The sequence below is a fragment of the Esox lucius genome, chromosome 4, assembly GCF_011004845.1.
Source record: "Esox lucius isolate fEsoLuc1 chromosome 4, fEsoLuc1.pri, whole genome shotgun sequence".
In the NCBI taxonomy this organism is placed as follows: Eukaryota; Metazoa; Chordata; class Actinopteri; order Esociformes; family Esocidae; genus Esox; species Esox lucius.
This window is the reverse complement of record NC_047572.1, coordinates 20443683-20460455: the sequence shown is the minus strand read 5'-3', so window position 1 is coordinate 20460455 and position 16773 is coordinate 20443683. Positions and strand designations below refer to the sequence as shown.

General features: G+C 40.4%; 1 protein-coding gene across 7 annotated transcripts in view; it reads right to left on the bottom strand.

Annotated features, from left to right (window-relative positions):
* Positions 1-16773, bottom strand: part of il1rapl2 (interleukin 1 receptor accessory protein-like 2) — a 245846-nt gene that overhangs the window by 84842 nt on the left and 144231 nt on the right. The gene's annotated exons all lie outside the window — the stretch shown is intronic.

The following is a 16773-nucleotide window of genomic DNA, read 5'->3' as shown; positions in this document are numbered from 1 at the left end:
ATTCACTAAATAGAAGATACAGGGTCCATTCACTAAATAGAAGATACCGGGGCTATTTACTAAATAGAAGATACAGGGTCCATTCACTAAATAGAAGATACCGGGGCTATTTACTAAATAGAAGATACAGGGTCTATTCACTAAATAGAAAATACCGGGTCTATTTACTAAATAGAAGATACTAAATAGCCACCAATAACTTTTGCACCCCTGACCTCCAAAAAGCTGTTGGGTGGCTAGCTTAACTAGTCTAAGCTGTGTTTTCCTCCGGCAGAGTTGAACACTGGTTATGCAGGCCTAGTAATGAAAAATAGTTTTAGAAAATAGTTTTCATTGCAAACGTATTTATTTAATATTTGAAATTCAGGTAGACATTTGTATTTCTTTTGTCAAAACGTGAACAAGCAAATCTACACATTCTTGTAAATGACCTACAAACACCAAACGGAAAATAATTGTTTGCATAAGTATTCACTCCCTTTAGTCAAGATGTGGTACCTTTGGCAGCAACTACAGCCATGAGTCTAATTGGGTCTAATCTCTACCATCTTTGCACAGCTGTACACAGCAATTTTTGCTAATTCTTCTTTCCAAACTTGCTAAAGCTCCATCAAGTTGGATGGGAACCTTTGGTTAGGAGCAATTTTCAACTCTTTCCACATATTCGGAAATTGGATTGTGGTCCGGGCATTAACTGGATCACCTAAGGACATTCACAGACTTGTCCCAAAGGCACTCCTGCATTCTCTAGCTCAGCTGTGGCAGACACTAACTCCTTTAGAGTTGCCATAGGCCTCAAGCTGGCCTCTCGTCTAAAGACAATTGGTTACAACAAAGCTCATTCAGGTGTATCACAGCTAGGGGCTGAGTACACACACTGTGAATTATTTTGTTTTTTATATTTGTAATTCATTTATAGAGACTACTATTGTTAGCTAACGTTATGCAGCTAGGGTGAACAAAATGTTGTTTAGAAATGGCTCAGGTCTGATTGATTGTATTTGACAAACACATAAAAAATGTAATACATATATATATGCACATTTTTGATTATAACTTTTAATGTAACAACACTGAAGAAATGACACTTTGCTACAATGTAAAGTAGTGAATGTACAGCTTGTGTAACAGTGTGAATTTGCTGTCCCCTTAAAATCACTCAACACACAGCCATCAATGTCCAAACCGCTGGCAACAAAAGTGAGTACACCCCTGAGTGAAAATGTCCAAATTGGGAGATACTGTATATATCCACACAGTTGTGTTCAAAAGTTTGCATACCCTGGCAAAAATTGTGATATTTTATTTTTAAAATATGATCGATAATGCAAAAAAACTGTCATTTATTTCAGGATAGTGATCATATTAATTATCACATAGCTGTTTGGCTCCTTTTTAAATCATAATGGTAACAGAAACCACCCAAATGGCCCTGATCAAAAGTTTACATACCTTTGAATGTTTGGCCTCGTTACAGACACACAAGGTGACAAACACAGGTGAAAATGGCAATTAAAGGTGGCTTTAGTGTCTGTGTATAAATATTCAATGTGTTTAGCACTCACGTGGATGCACTGAGCAGGCTAGATACAGAGCCGTAGGGAGCAGAAAATAACTGTCAAAAGACCTGCGTAACAAGGAATTTTATAAAGATGGAAAAGGATATAAAAAGATATCCAAAGCTTTGCAAATGCCAGTCAGTACAGTTCAATCACTTATAAGGAAGTGGAAAATTCGGGGATCTCTTGATACCAAGCCAAGGTCAGGTAGACCTAAAAAGATACAAGCCAAAACTGCCAGAAGAATTCACGATACAAAGAAAAACCCACAGGTAACCTCAGTAGAATACAGGCTGAAGCATGGTGGTAGCTCACTGATGTTTTGGGGGTGTGTGAGATCTAAAGGCACAGGGAATCTTGTGGAAATTGATGGCAAGATGAATGCTGCATGTTATCAGAAAATATTGACAGACCATTTGCATTCTTCTGTACGAAAGCTGCGCATGGGACGCTCTTGGACTTTCCAGCACGACAATGACCCTAAGCACAAGACCAAGTTGACCCTCCAATGGTTACAGCAGAAAAAGGTGAAAGTTCTGGAGTGGCCATCACAGTCTCCTGACCTTAATATCATTGAGCCACTCTGGGGAGAACTCAAACGTGTAGTTCATGCAAGACAATGACCAAAGACTTTGGATGACCTGCAGACATTTTGCCAAGACGAATGGGCAGCTATACCACCTGCAAGAATTCAGGGCCTCATAGACAACTATTACAAAAGACTGCACACTGTCATTGATGCTAAATGAGGCAAATACAGAGTATTAAGAACTAAGGGTATGCAGACATTTGAACAAAAAAATTCTTTGTTGCCATGCTTTGTTTTATGATGCCATTCTGATATGACCATTCTGTTACGACCTCATGTTTTCTTTACAAATGTTACATACATTACCAATTCTCCAAGGGTATGCACATCTGTATATATATATGGGGAGGGCAGAAACATTTTATATTCTGAACATGCTATGTGTGGATTTTGCATTCTTAAGTGCTACTTTCCCCAAGTGCTACAAAACGTGTTTTATTAGATGAAATAAGCCTCATGTACAGTAAACTCAACACATGGCTTTCTGCGAAGTTATTTTTGTGTGAACACATTTTTGCTTTTTTCTCTCAGTTGCTACAGCAACTCCGCACTAGCACTTAAAAGGATCCACAGAAACGCGCATTTGAGTTGTGATTAACTGCATCAAAACATTCAACGACCTAGCCATATTTATGTGTTTGAGCGTTAACTTTGACATCCCTAGTTTTTGAATAATATTACTTCCCCCTTCCTCTGCAACCTTTTCAAGTCACCCTGGGTTTCTGCAGGAATAGAAATGAGTGCTTCAGGCTTTCAAAGTCCTTTTCAAATGCTCTCATATATTCGTGCCATCATCAGTAGCTTTTATTGCAGCTGAAGCTTAGTCTTATCCCTCGAAGTTTAACGTTTTAACTGTTTTAAATAAAGGGTTTCTGAAATGTCAAGTACTGCCATGAGTACACTGCAGTGTAAGAAACAACAAACATCAGACCCTATCTGTCTCTGAAAATGTGGACAGCTGTTACCTAATGGAATCAATGGCTAACATACAGTACCAATTGATTTTTATACAATGATTTATACTAACGATATATTATCAATAGAATGTTGAACGTCTTTTGAATATGATTTGACAAATATTTAACCAGGTAGTTACACATCAATTAAATATCACAAATGATATCCAAACTGTAAAATTCCTTGAGAGATTGACTGTCTCGGCTTCATGATTGTGTTTGTAGCTTGTTTGTTTTCAAGACAGGTCCTAAATGATTATGCTTCATCTTTGTAATCAATGTGCCCTATTTGTGCCCGTCACCTCTGAGCCATATTGATTCATGGTGCTCAACTTCGTCAAAAAGACAAGGTTTCCTTTGTGCTTTAACAGCAGAGGAACAGTGCTTCCATTCAATCACCTAGCATAAGGCGGTATACACACTGCATCTGAAAGGGCCTCATGTCCCCTGTTTAGTGCAGTCATTTGTGCCTGTCAAAAGTAATACACTATATAGGGAATGGAAGGGTTCCACACACAGACCCACTAGACACTACTTCAATATTCTAATCCACACAGGACAAGACTGCAATCAAATCACAGTGATACTGCAATACAGTACTGTACAAACTGTCAGCTCTCCCCCTCCTGCTGTATTTGTCCTCTACAGTGATTCTCTGCTCCAGACCATGCATCACACAGTGACCCGTAGTACATAGGTCAGATCAGGAGAAACAGTACATGGGACATACCTTCATTATTGTTCCTCGATTTTACCCTTTTCTATAGTTCCCTTTCTATAGCTATTCAATACTACAGTTATTAACACGGATGGTTCAATCAGTGGCTGAACACAGAATGAATGATTCATTACTACCATATGAAAATAACATTTGAATTATTTTAGATCATTAGACAATACCAACTGACCAAAACTTGGTCATTACAATTCAATATTTTTTTCATACCTATAACAATGTTTGTAATTGTGGAATCAGCCCTGAAACTCTGTAGTCATGGGTAGTTTGCCAAATGCCACCAACCCTCACTCCATTGTTTCCAAGTTTGAATCCATGAAGAGGCTTACAATATTTGTTTTCGTTTTGTACTTCTACCTTAACCCTTACCTCAGTACTGCAATGCCTAAACTTAACCCTAACCTGAACCTTAACATTGAATCTAATTTGAAACATACCATGCATTGTTGTAAGCTATATATCTTAGTATCTTAGTAATCCGTAACTTATACGTTTTAGTAGTGCTTTAGTAGTGCAATGTAATGTTCCCTAATATAAGATATAATACAATATTGTCGTAACAGTCATCTTATTTGCATATGTGGTCCTACTGTATGTCACTGATCTTGTTTCCAAATACTTCTGCCAAATAAGTAGGTCTGGCTAACTGAATTAAGTATCACTGCATTTGAAATTTGTGCCAATTTATTGAAAATGAACAACTTAAATATCTCATGTACATGTATACAGTATTCAGTAACTTTGCCCTGACACCCCAAATTCAGCTCAGATGCATTTTGTGTCTTTTGAAAATCCTCAAAATGTCTTTAGAACTTCAAATTAGATTGATTGGACATTAATTAGAAACACAGCTTCACACTGCATGTCAGAGCAAAAGCCAACCAATTACGTCCAAGGAACTCTCTGTAGACCTCAGAGAACCATGCTGAGGCATCGAAGATGGAACCACCAAGACACTTCCTGGAGTTGGTTGTCTGGCAAAAGTAAATCAGACAAAAATAGTCTTGGTAAGGCAGGTGACCAAGAACCCAATGGCCAAAAGTCATCAGTTTATCTGCAGAGATGGGAGAACCTGCTAGAAGAACAACCATCTCTGCAACAAACCATTAATCAGGCTATGATGGTCAAGCAGCTGGACAGAAGCCCCTCCTGAGTGAAAGACATATGACGTGATACCTGCAGGGCTAGCAGAGCACAGGGAAAAAGATAATCTGGTCTGATGAGACCAAAATCAAACTATTAGGTCTGAATGTGTAGCACTACTCTGTGGCTTCTTTCCGCCCAGAACTTGGAGACAGGTCAGGATTAAGGTCAGTATGGACGGAGCAAAATACAGTGATGTCCTTGAAGAAACCCTGATCCAGATTGGGCAGGACCTCAGGGGCAAAGATTCATCTTCTAGCACGACAAAAACCCAAAGTACAGGGTCAAAGCCATGCTGGCGTGGCTTTGGGACACGTCTGGGAAGGTCCTTGAGCGGCCCAGTCAAAGCCCGGACTTGAACCTTTTTTGAAGATTGCAGTCCACCGACACTGCTGACCCAATCTGACAGTGCTTGATAGGATTTACCAGGAAGAATGGGAGAAACTGCTCAATCCAGATGTGCAGCACTGGTAGATGTTGTTGCTGCCCAAGGTGCTGAAGTTCTGAATAAACACTCAGAATACTTACATCAGATATTTATAGAAAAAGAAGGGGTCTGAATCCAATGTATGGAAAGGAATCCTTAATGTTAATCACAAATGGTACATTTAGATGGTTTATATTGTGAATAACATATCATGACATGTTTCATTTAAAAATCCTTGCTTTTAATTATCTCATAGTTTAAATGGGAGTTAGCCATACAGAAGGCCAAGAGTAATGTGCAGACACCTGTGATATTATATTAGGTTAGATACAGAGACTGGTACTCAGGCTAGTTTACCTTGATGTCATGAAAAATATATTATTTTGTTCATTTTAATGCTGTGTGCTGTCTGAAAATATGTCTGCTATGGAAGCCCTCTGTGTCATCATCCCCTGACACAGAAGCATGATATGAGTTGGCCCTCTGGTAAAGTAGGCAGACGTCTTGTCCGGGGGCCTTGTGGAGGAAGGGAGGGACACACTCATGCAAGTTGAGAGACAGATCAGGCTGTAAAGGGAATTTAAGGATGACAAAGTCAAAATACTGTTGTTGGCCTGAAAAAGGATGCTGCAAAGCAATCACTGGGATGTTAGAACATGTGATTGTAGCCACAGATATCCTGGGGGAATGCTATTCAGAAGATGTTATGTCCCAATATGTTATCCATACTGCTGTTTCAATGAGAGAAACACTTGGCTTTTTCCAGTGTCCTGAAAATAAAGGAAAACCACACTGGCCCCAATACGTTTAAATCCAAAACCATATTAGAACCCGAAATGCGAGTGAACACACTTTGACCCAAATCATTATTTTTTCTGAGAGATAAATGAACGGCAGCCTCTCTCTGGCTCTATAGTATTTAAAAATCATAAGACTCAATCATTATTTTCAATGCTCCCTGTTTGTTTTAGAACACCCTGACTTAAAAGGAGAGAAACTATTAGCTTTTTTAATAAAGTGTATATGAATAATCCCACGCTTCATTACTTTCTCGTCGATTCACATTCCCCTACCTGCTTCATTGGCACAAATGGATTCAAGGAGCAATTTCCTAGACAATGGGCTTGTTGAGAATGTGATGGATGTCAGTGTTATTAATTATCCAGCTAATTACCAAGTGAGAATAAATCTTTTTTTTTTTTATCTGAAGACCATCGGGGCCGATACAATGAGGCCACAGCATGCCTCTTCTATCCTCTTCCACTCCCAGCCTCCTGCTTTCATTAAACAACTTGTCACCTCCTCATTCTGCTGTCACCTCCTCACTCTGCTGTTCCCCGCTAGCTGGTGATCCTAACAGTTGATTTCTAACTGAAAATCTGCCCGTTGCCTGACGTGGAGCCACCAGCCCATCAGCCCAACCCTGTAACACTATTACCTTGGTAATCCCTGGATTAGAGCTGAAATTGAAAGAAAACTAAACAAGACCCTGTATTATGGAATGTCATTTTAGGGCAGAATTAGCAGGGGATTGCTGCTTTAATAATCCACTTGTTTATAAAGTCCTCAGTGCAGTGATTAAGTCTGGGCTTCAATTTACTTTCCCATTATTTCAGAGGGAAGGCTAGGACTGGGGCCAGAACTGGTTTTGGGGGCGCGGGTCTGGGGCTGTGTAGGGTGGCAGGAGAGTGGGGTTGGAGCTGGAAAGAGATGCTGGTACTTGACTGGTGGAGGCTTCAGCTAGCGCTTCATTCTGAGAGGAGTTCTTCACTGTCCTGCTCCAATCCCTCTCCTCTGACAGAAACACAATTGAGAACCAATTGTGACCTTATGACTGGAAGGCTCTAACTGACATTTTGATCAGAAATGTATTACGATATGGCGAAACGCTATTCTCATAAAGTTACAATTTAGACAAATAAGAAATCAGGGTCAAAACCATGAAAAAAATGAAATGAACTTTATGGTCCAATAACATCAATTTGTTTCACCATTTTGTTGTGCCACTTTTTTTCAACAGGAATGTCCTTAACTTGCTGTTTACAGTAATTACAGGCACATTAGAGCAGTGATTCTCAAACCTCTTAATGGAAACCCCAGACATTTCAGTTTTGTGTCAGCTCTGAACCTGACTCACCTAGTGAAGGCCTTAATGATTATTTGACAAGGTGAATATGGTGTTCAGTAGATGGAACTGAACAAAGAGGGTGTCCCTGAGTATAGGTCTAATAAATACTGTCTTAATAATGAACACATTCAAGGCCCATTGGAGAGGGTTTGAGGTTATTTCTATTGTGTTCTATATCAATATAAAAACCTCCATGGAAGGGAATTTCACCAAAACAAGGTAAAGAGACTGGACTTGGGTGGGGTTAATTAACATCCCTACTCCCACCACCAATTCTGCCCCCCTGTCACCATAGTGATCCAGTGACAGTGCCTTTCCTATGTCTCACCTATGGCCCCCCCAGCTAAGGTCCAGCAACCCATTTATCTGTGCCTGGCTATTTTCCTCCATGGGGCGAATGGTAATGTGGGAATCTGTCGATAAGCTCACATTCACACATGGGCTGAGTGAGGGAGGCGTCCTATAGACTGGTGCCCTATTGAAGATCCCCAAGTAGGCAAAGTGACACAAAACTAATGAAGACACTGAGACTGCAGAGAAATCCCTGTGGGCCGCCATGATGATAAAGAAGCAATCAATATGCACGCACTATTATCTTATTGGGCTAAAAATGATCCAAATCTAAGACTGCATTAGAAAAAGCAGACGCTTGCATGCAATGGCATCATCTCTGGGCTACTAAATGATAATGGAAAACCGGGGTCACTAAATCCAGACAGAGACGAGTTTAATATAACAACAGCGCAGGACAACAAGATAATGAAGCTGCATTAAGACGCAAAAACAGTTCTATGTTGAACCTGATGACAAGCTAGCCCAACTGAATAGTTACTCAGGCACAGGGACTCATAGAAGCCTCCAGTGATCCCATTCGGAATTTTTTTGATTGCGCTGGGTTTGTACTGACATGTTTGGTGGGGTAAATTCTATAACTCCATTAGGGGTCTCATTAGCTGTGAGGCTGTAAGAAATACACATTGATAAAAGGAAAAGGTGGAGTATAGTTTAAACAAAAACTGGATATCGGATTCTACCTTTGTGAGCAAAACAGACTCTCTTCTCTAATATCAGTTCATATCTTGACCATTACGTTGCTTGGACTGACACAATTTACCACACACTGACTAAATTAACCAAGCTAAAACCTTATAGTATAGTTGATATCAGAATGAATTTAATCAGCTTTTGGTAATCTGCCGGGCCGGCGTTTCACATGCTGTTCTCATAAGTGGTTATGTTAGGGTGACAGTAGTAAAAAAAAAAAACACAAGCAGATTTGTTTGACGCAGCGGATTCTATTTGGGTTAATATCGGTGAGGAACGACGCCCAGAAAAAAAACATCATGCTGAATGACATCTAGTCTATTTAGGTTTATTCATTTGTGAAAAAATAAAAATAAAAAAAAATATCTAGCAATGCCCAAAACATTCATCCTGTAACATACAGATTCCTGTATTCCTTAATCATATTTATCAGTTATTTTGCTAAATAATTAAATAGATATTCTATACCATCGACCTAACCCATATGAGTGTCACAGGATGGAAATGACCCAATCACAGACATCGAGAACAATCCTTATTAACTGGTTGATTTCCAGTATGGTGTTGTGTTTGGTGGACTGGTGGATGGAGAGGAATGTTCTGACTCATCCTGGGCAATCCCGTCTGCCCGGCCCGGCTTGTGGGGAGGAGGTTGCAGGCCGCGTGATAAATCACACTGTCACTGGACATCAGTGTATATCAATCTGTGGTCCAATGCTTGCCCATTTAGAGAACTGCTGAAGTGTTACTGCAGTGACATTGGGGATGACACCGCAGAATAATGGTACCATTTCGCTCTCGTTCTCGTGCTCCACTCTGCACCCCACCAATACCTCGCCCAAATTCAACACAAAGCCGCAGAAGGAAGAATCATTTGCTGTTTCTCTCTGGCTGCCAGAACAGGAGATACTGAGACATTATCTGTGAAAGGACCTACCTTGTCATGGCCAGTATGGCTTTTGTGTGAATCTCTGCATTACAGAATATCCTTTAACTTTAGAGGTTGTGGTCTTCTTTACTAATTGTGGAATTTATGGAGCTATTATCAAATGTTATGTGTTTATTTCAGCAGTAAATGTTCTATTAGTACAGAAGCGTTCCAAAGATCCCAATCAAACATGTGAAGTGACAGAAGGTCTAATTAGTTTGCATATATTATCGGTGTTTAATTTAGTGAATTGAGTGATATGTTAGTGTGCGTGTTATGGAGAAAATGTAAACGCCGCTATACATGCAATTACCTCAAAATGCTGTAATGAGACAACCATCGGAGCAGACCAAACATAAATGGTGTTAAAACAGAGGCTGTCTAAGCGCTCAGCTATGAGCGATCAGGGAGGCCATTGGGGGAGAGCGGAGATGTACAGGTGGATGTGAATTGCCATATTAAAGCTCCTGAGTCTCTCCAAGTGGCACCACAGAACATGACTCCACCAGCGGCATGACGTGCCATCATGGTGACACATGAGCGCCACCCGGTCTGGTTGTGTGGCTAGATTCTCTCAAGGAGACCAGTGTACCAACACAGCCCTGATTTGCCATGGAGTGGCTCACGAAATTCAGCCATTATCGTTACTGTTACATGCTTTAAAATGCAATTGCAAGTTTTTGTTAGATTTAAACCTGCCTAGGTTCTACATACTACTATATGGGCCCAATACTCAGGACTCAAGTGATGTGAAAATGAGTATTCTGAATATACCATGGTGTTGTTCCTATCACACGCGGTTTCCCTTGACAAGAGTAAAAGTGCGGCATGATGTGGGTGATTGGGATCCTCAAAGACATCTAACTTTTAGTCCTCTTCTCCTGGAGTGTGTAGGAGTACTAAGGGGACGTGGAATCATAAGCTGTCAGGGGCAGCTGTGTGTCTGTCTGTACAGCAGGCAGGGACGAGGCTGGGAGACACGGGCTGTTCTCTGAAGCTCTAAGACGGGAACATAAGAGAAAGTTGGCCCCATGGTGCTTGTTTGGAGGATCTGTGGTTACAGTTGAAGGTAATAACAGTGTCTGGGAAAGTGACAATTGATAGGGAAATAATCAATATAAAACAAGCACTACTCTACAACATAGTTTTAAGGAGAGAATATTTTCATTTCTTTTTTAAAGGAGGATGACAGAATAGGGTTGTTCTGAGTCACAATGTAAAATCTGCGGCAACATCTGAAGGGGATTTGAACGTCAAAAACTTAGGTTGAGTGCCCTGGGGTAGTCCAGAGGTTTAAGCCGTTTGAATCCGGATCTTTGCTCATTCAGCAAAAAAAAACTAAAAAAACTCTCTCCTCTATCTTTCCCCACTCTGTGTCCAATAAAACATACAGAGGCCTTAAAGATGAATTATATACTGTCTCAGGTTGACACATAGGTGTAGAATGCTTAATACTCTACCAAACCCCTCAAGTACCCAACATCGCTTAAAATAAAGTGAATTCAGACAGAATTAAGAATGAAATCCTTCTCAATTGTAAAAGCATGACGACGCTAGTAAAGAAAACAAAAGATGATAAAGTTGATGGAAATGAGGCAGCGATAAGGATATTCAGAACATCAAGCTCAGCCAACGATGCAAAAATGTAACAAGAGTAGAGCAGCACTGGAGATGACAGAGCTTTCATGTTAAGTAATATGGACTTAAAATCAATGGCAATAGATTGTTTAAAAGCTTGAAGTTAACCTCCAGGTTGCTGGCAACAACAGCAGCACCGTATCCAGACCACAATTAGGCTGTATTGATTACCCCATTATCCCTGAGCGGAACACTCTGAATGGTAATGATCTATTAATACTGATTTTTATTATCAAACTAGTCAATAGTATTAATAAAGGGTTCCCTTTTATAAATAATATTGGCTTCATTCGAACTGGCAGCTGAGTGAATGGGCCTGTCTTTTGCTCATTTTGACACGTTGTGAATTCTAATGGAAAGAAGAACGATAGACAAGGAGACAGAAAAGCAGCGGGGCTATCAGGCTGGGCCACCACTGTGACAAACTCCAGACATTTCCCTAAAACAATGGTGTGTACAAGGTGTTCATAAACCTTATGATGGCGCATTCAATCCAAACACAGTAGTGCTATGTTATTTCAGATATTGTGCACTTTCAATTGGCAATAACACATTTAACTTTACACTCTTCTTATCTGTTGTTTGTTCGCACATTCATATTTGCAGTGAAGCATCACAGTTCTTGCAATAACAGCCTTTCGACTGAATAGATGTGTGTAAACACATTCAGACTGTGTATCTTCTCTCTTTCTCTCTTGATTTTGTCGGAGTAAATAAAGTGGAAAAACCCAAAATTTATTCTTAGGAAGAAATATCCCTAGGTGATATAATGCAATTAGCTTGACCAGTGACTGAGAGTGTTTCTTGTCGATGGATAAATGAGCCTTTTCATGCTCCTAATTTTCCAACTCAGTGACTGAATCAAATTGAAGAGGTCCCACTGTGCTGCTTCCATTGGTAATCACTGGGTATCAGCTCACCTCCGAATATAACATGTCTCCTGACCTGGATAGTTGTCTCTGATCAGTTCATAATGCGGGTTCATTAGAGCCATTAACACAGACAATGAAAGCTCACTTCAGCTACTTTAGTCACAGTCACCTAACCGGACACTCATGCATATGGGACATCCTTCAGAAGTGTTGCGTACAGTGAAGGAGGGCCAAATTGGCTTGAGATTGTGTAAGGCATTGAGAATCAACTACGGCAAGTAAGCCTACAACGTTAATATTTCCTCAATATAGGTCTATATAAAAGTCTTATTTAGTCAAACCTCATGTTGGTAATCATCTCTTCAGAATACTTAAATCTATCAAAAAGGTGTAAAACAGGCAGTTCCTGTGGACAAGGTTTAGGGCCTTCAGTACAGTGGAATCTGTCCATTGTGTGTGTGTGTGTTAAACAGAGAGAGAGGTACAACTCCCTCAGGCACCTGAGAGGTACAAAAGAGTGACTAGCAATCTCTTCCTCTTGACGCCAGCCCCTGTCACGCCTCATCTGGGGAAGACAACCAGCCATGGTGTGTGTCCTGACAAGGTGTGGGCTTATTCAACACCAAGCCCAAGTCTCTCAGAGCTTTTGACTCCACTGAAACAAATGTGTTTATCGTCCAGTGGCGTCAGCGGGCATATGAAGACAAACAGGACATGCCGGTGTCTGGTGACAGCCCATACATTCTGCTCTTTGCCTTCAGCTCATTATCACATGCTCTTCTCCTCTTGTTACTCCTCTCCTCCTCCTTTTCCCATTCCTCCAACGCTGCAGTATCACCATCCCTTCTCCAACACAGAAACAAAACCTAGCGGCAGTGCCTTAGGACCCATGACCACATGCTTTTTGTTATGTCACCACTCCAAATTGAATGTATCCGCTTTGCTTGCTGGTAATGTCACGTAAGGTTTGTCCACATAGTTATGTCTTACCACTGTGAGTGGATGGGTAAATTAATCCTAATAGATAAATTAATCCAGTTTTGAAATGAATCCAATCAGTTTTGGGTATCATCTCTTATTCCCATGCTGCCAAACAGATACGTGACTTAAAAAAATTGATTCAGCTTAGATTCCATGAGGACAAAAAGAGTATATTCATAGGTAATGTACTGTTCCACAGCATGAGCTATTCTGCTGTGGATAAGAGTTCACTGAAAAAACTGCAGTTGTCAATGACAAGCTTGCCAAAAAAAGGTTTATAGACATTTATAGGGATATAAAAATTACCTCTAACCTTTAAGGGGCCCCGACCAAAAAATGATTTGGGGGAAATTGGTTTTAACCAATGTTCCTTCTAAACATTTTTGTCACTGACCACATTTCTGGTCTTATCAGCAGAATGTTATTTGAATTCTGTCCAACTTCCAGGGCACGTTTAATGTGAGTTGACTTAAAGCAAGTACAGCACTACAAACTGTATATACAGTACTGTCAAAAGTTTGGACACACCAATTCACTTTTTCATTTTCTTGGTACATGCTAAGGTGCCTTTAATGCGCAAATGTTCATTAAGTCTGCAATCATCATTTTCAGAGATGTTAATCAACTATACTTACTGATCTGAGTGCTGTTGCTTGATGTACAGAACTGTCTGTTGTTGTGGTTTATGGCACTTTGGTACTGTACTTTGTCATGTACGTTGTTGATTTGATAAGTTGAAGGTCCATCCAATCGCATTCAAACAAACTTATCTCAACGGCCCCTACCCAAACGGTTTCAATAGTTCTGTGTTTAAATATAAGCTTGATGTAGCATGTAATGTAAGCTTGATGAGGCAGCTATACTTTCAAACTTGTAATTTCTTGACTAACTGAGGTATGATAGTAATTGTACTTCATATATATTATGCTCATAGATTTTACACATCCAGCCTGAAATATGAGGTTTAAAAAAAGAAATCAAGCTATTTGCATTGATTTTGTCAGTCATGCCCACTCACAAATGCTCTATGAAGTAAAATGTGGGTTTTATACATATAATGTAAGTGCGAAGTCTTACATGGCTTTATTATCTCTTCTTTTTTAAGTTGTACCTAAACACACCCAACACAGATATTTTCATTTGGTTTGGATTCATTCACCACTTTTTCTTCTGTAAGCTACTTAATATTTGATGAGCAAACTTCAAGGAACATTGTGGAAAGAAAATGACTCTCTCTCTTGCCAATTGAACACCATTAAACTCCTGAATTGTGTTTTGGAAAGTAGTAATTGTAATGAAACTGCGCCTTAATGTACTGTAACAATAGAAAATAATCATATACATCCATAGAAAGACCCCAAATAAATGTATCTCTACAGTATCTCCCACCCTTTATGAAAATAGAAAGTAGTCAATCTGGTCTGTAGAAATAGCAGGGCAAAACCCATGTGAACACAGCCAATTTCATGATGAGTTATGAGGTAATAAAGTAAATAGGTCATGGTGTTTCCACATGGGTAAGAAGGTAGCCTGAGAGGCTAGAGGCAGAACTGACAAGCCCAGCTTAGAAGCCGTGAGAGAGGGAGAGACGATTCAAGATTCATGCACGGACCATCGTCTCTCCCACTGTTGACTTAACCAGATGAGGAAGGTGTTACAATATTCGAATGAGGTTCGGAGACGCATGACTGTGGTAACTCACCTCTCGCAGCGGCAGCAATGACTGTTAAATTTAGCCTGAACGCAATGTTCTTTCATGAGATGCATTTTATTTTCAAATGCATTTTCAAATATTTATAACCACGACGCTGACTGTGGAGAGAGATGAAGGAATGTTTTGGTCATGGTGGTTTTTGGCTAAGAATCTGAACCTTTGCCAAGACTTAGCCTCCCCTCTATGCTAGTCAGAGCCCTTCTATATCAATACCGCAGGCTATTCAGTAGCAGATTGGCCCTACAGGCTCCTTCTGGGCATGGTTGTTGCCTCGAAACAAGACACGTGACAATACTGGAAGAAACAAAACATGGAATATAATGGTGCATTAATAGAAGGTATATGCACACAAACAGCCTAGAACAGTTAATATTCCTTCTCTAAGTAAATTGGCTAGTGTTTAAACATCATCCTCACAATGCTCACAATCAACCTCCTCCCCTGGCCAAATGGAAGCCACGTTTTACCCACAGTGCAACTCCTCTGTTTCACTTTGACCTATTCAAACCGAAGATATGAATAATCCTCTTACAGGATGGAACTTGGACCAGAGATGAGCCACCTAGAAACCTGAGAGCACTGAGTGATCTCTAGTCTGTGATTAAAGGGACAATTCACTGCTGGACACTGATTGGGGTGTTTTTTAAGTCTCCGTACATAATCATTACTGATTGGAGGTGTTTCAGACATACTTATGCACCACATTTTTGACATTCAATGGCGGGAGAGTTCCACCAGTGACGCTACTGGTTGATCGAGACGGCTGTTTGATCGAAAGATTTAACAGATTGTGTAGCAGTTATTGTGGCCTTTGTGTTTCACCAATTGCTAAATCATACTAGTGGTGACTAGATATGTTTGTCCTCATTCAAAGAGCCATTGGACTTCACATTGAGATCGGCCATAACATTGCAGGATAGTAAGGCTGAAATTTGTTTTCGGTATTTGTATAGACTAGAGCCTTATAGGAGCACTGTTCTGACCCTTTGAAGGTAGGCTTTTCAAAACAAAGGTACACTCGTTTTTGCAGGTTCTAAGGAGCTCACTTGCTAGCTAGACTTCTTAAGATTGTGAAGCAATTGCTGCATTTGATGATTTTGTCATTACAAGAAGAGTTGGACTTTGCTATGAAAAATGTATTTTGGAGTTTGCTAACAACCAGGAAATATACTGTAGATGGCCTGGTTCCACCAAAGAAAAGTAGAAATGGTGTCATGCTAGGATATTCTCAATTTTGATGGCATCTATGATATGCTAGATAAAGCTAACTAACCAGATCGTAGACAGCTCACCATCCAACCAGCAGCCATCTATTATGACATTAAATAGGATTAAAAGGGGAAGGGGGGGTAATGGCAAATATTGTGCTTTGGGACCTAGCTGGGGTAAATCTGGAGAGTAAAAATATAAATATTCTGGAATTATTTAAAATTATGTTCTGGCCCCCGGACCATCAAGTCTGACACAACAATGCCTGAATTGGCTGAATCTAGTTGCCCAGCCCTGCTGTAAACCAAGTGGAACCCTGCTCCAAGTGGAATCCTACATTAGACTACACACTGGAGCTAGCACGCCTAACGCTTAGCTTAGCAGAAGGCACGTGAGTGAGTGAACAAACAATGGCTCAGTTAACTGAAAAGACAAGCATATTCTCCCTGCCAATTCACATCTCATTGAAGCAGATGTCTTTCAGCTTAGTAGATTATGTTAGACTGCCTTCCGCCTCTGTTCTGACATTGTAATACTAGCTTGTTGAATACTGCTGTTTAGTGATACACAGAACTGTGCCTGTTTTGGGCCTTGAAAAAGAGTGTGTTCGCGTTCATGCAGTGTATGTGTGGGTGTATTGTGAGTATTGCAGTATTTATGCTAGTCTGTCACTCAGTATTGTCCGGCATAGACTAACATTTGTTTTAGTGTCTTCGCTGTGTGTTCGCCGTGGAGTCGTGGACGTGTGCAGCTTCCATGTACTCGGTTTTGTAGTGTGGCTGGAATCAGAGCGAGTGAGAGCCGCCTGGCTAGTATGGTCCTGGGGCTCCAGCGGATTGGCTGTGCTCT